Source organism: Athene cunicularia (assembly GCF_003259725.1).
Source record: "Athene cunicularia isolate RWA chromosome 8 unlocalized genomic scaffold, athCun1 chr8_part1, whole genome shotgun sequence".
Taxonomy (NCBI): domain Eukaryota; kingdom Metazoa; phylum Chordata; class Aves; order Strigiformes; family Strigidae; genus Athene; species Athene cunicularia.
The window spans coordinates 5,805,098-5,807,502 of record NW_020799109.1 but is presented as its reverse complement, the minus strand read 5'-3'; the positions used below and the strand labels follow the sequence as shown (position 1 = coordinate 5,807,502).

Genomic DNA, 2,405 nt, shown 5'->3' with positions numbered 1-2,405 from the left:
TTTTTTTTTTTTTTTTTTTCCTCAGCAGTAATTAATGGTTTAATTAACACTCACGACATCCAATTCCCATTGCTTTGCACGAGCAGCCTCCGCTGCCGGGGCCTCGCTGCAAACTCTCCGGGAACTGGGGGTGGAAAGGGTTAGCTGGGAAGCTGGTGGGAGCTGCCTGCTGGAGGCCACCCATCTGGCCGCGATTTCTTCCGAAGCTGGAAACTTCTCCTCCTCCCGAGCAGCAGCGGCGTTTCCAACGCGTTTTGCTTTCGCATGGGCTTGTTTACGGTGCGGCAGCTTTTGCGGCCGAGGGAAGAAACCGGGCGCCATGAGCACTCGCTACGCACGGCCCTCGGTACTTACTCTTACTGATTTTCCAGTATTTTAACAACGGTCCCCGAGAAATTTTTAGTTGTCCCAAGGAGAATAGCTGCTTGTAACCGGTTGCTAATTACAAGTATGAATGTCAATTAATTCATTTAGCTAATTATCCACTCTCCGAGCATCACGCACCAAAGAACTGTAAAAGACGGGCATATGGTGATGGATCAGGAGGAGGAAGCTGGCGCTGGCGAGCACTCGCTGGGCTGCCGGGGCCGGGGTGTGCCGGCACGCCGGGGCGAAGGGATGCAGGCAGAGTGGGAGCTGGGGGAATACGGCCGGCCGCCGCAAGCTGTAATTACAGCATTATGCTAATTGGGCCTGGAAAACATCAACCCTCTCCTTGCAACTTTTGTTTGGAGGCTTGAGCGCGGGTCAAGCGTCTAAAGCGTTTAATTGTGCTGTTCCCTCTGACTCAAAGGAGGGGGAAGAATCATTTTCCCTGCATGGAGCAAACTTCTTGATCCTAATCGGGTTGCAGAAACAAACAGTCCTAAGGAGAGAGGGCGAGATCCCTGATGAGCCTCCGTGTTAAAGGTGGGGAGATCTACTGGAGGATGCTTGTTGCCATCTGGCCACCCCGTGAACCTCACAAAGCACCTGGGCTGCGGGGAGAAAACTGGTTTGGTGAAAAATAATCTTATTTGCTGCCCCCCAAAAGGAAAATGTTTTAAAGGAAATATTTTTTTCTGAAAGGATCAGAATTAATCGCAGCTGGGTGTGTAAAGTTACCCATAAGACATGGAAGAGATTGGGGTGGGAAGCAGAGTGGACACCCCCTCCCCGCTCTCAGAAAGCCAATGAAAAATCGCAGATTTTAGATGAGCAGCAAGTGCCTCAAAGGCTGCTCACCCTCAGTGGGCAAACATCTCCCCAGGCCGGGCCACCAGCTCCATCGCTGCCCAGCCCAGGCTCCGCAGAGGTACTGAGGTGTCCCGCCTCACCCGCACCCAGGTCCAGGGTTTGGATGAGCATTTCCCGTGTCCCGCCTAAAATTTGTGTCACTGAGGTACTGATACTGATGAGATATTGATGCTTGGTGCCTGCCACGAGTGTTTGCTCTGTTGCACTGCTTCATTACTCTTACCAAAAAACCCAAAGTGAGGCCTCATTTCCTGTTGAATTTGTTTAATTATTTCACCACTGGATTTCTACTGGCAACACTTGTACTGTACCTGCGAAGATCTTCGATCAAACTCTTGTATGTTGATTACCAAGAGTCACTTATAAAAGGTGGAAATCGAATACAAATAGAACAACATCTCCCCCAAACCCAATAGGCTGTATCATTAATGTGGTGACACAGCCATTTGCATTGTATTTCCTTGTTCTTAAAAAAAAAAAAAAGGCTTTATTATAAGCCCTGTTAGAGATACTTCAGAGGCAGCAGTGTCAGGCGGCAGCTGCACGAATCGGAGTGGCTCTGGGGAAGTTTGTGGAAGCTTTTCTGTCCAGTAAGCCTGGTGTGAGTGCCTGCAGGTCTGCAGAAAACCCAAATATTTTCAGGCAGGTTTAACTAGCGGGGGGAATAACCCAGTGGCGACGCGGCGCTGTCGGAACTGAGTGGGCTGGGGGAGCAGACGGGGACACCCATGCCCCTTGCTGGGGTGATGGGGGGAGAAGAGGAGGTGATGTGTAGGGCCGGGGAGGGAACTCAGGGCTCCATCTCAGGGGCTGCTCACTGGGGAGAGGTGGAAGGAAACGGGCAGCACCCTGCTCTGCAGAGCTGCTGGCAGCGTGCCGGTGCCTCCCGCTGCGCTCCCCGGCTCTGCCCGGCACATTCTCTCCCGCAACAGAGCATCCAGAGCAAACCTCCCGAGCACCATCCATTTTCCAGGCAAGAGCAGATTTGCCAAGTGCTACCTTAAGAAAAGTTATGCGTGACTGTATTTAAGGAAGCGGGAGGGGGTGTGTGCTGGCCTCGTCCCAGGGCCCTGCGCCAGCCCTGGCCTCCTCGCCCGCGCCCGGTGCCGGCCGCACGCGCAGGTGTCCGGACGCTTCTCCTCCGAGCCAGCCGTCGCCCCGCCACCGCC

General features: G+C 53.3%; 1 protein-coding gene across 2 annotated transcripts in view; it reads left to right on the top strand.

Annotated features, from left to right (window-relative positions):
* The first annotated feature begins 2,118 nt into the window (after positions 1–2,118).
* ACOT11 (acyl-CoA thioesterase 11) overlaps positions 2,119–2,405 on the top strand; it is a 15,911-nt gene continuing 15,624 nt past the window's right edge. The window contains exon 1 of one of the 2 annotated variants that reach the window (XM_026854080.1): positions 2,119–2,403. The gene's annotated coding sequence lies outside the window, so the exon portion shown is untranslated. The remainder of the gene's footprint in view (positions 2,404–2,405) is intronic. The other variant, XM_026854083.1, reaches the window with a different exon arrangement.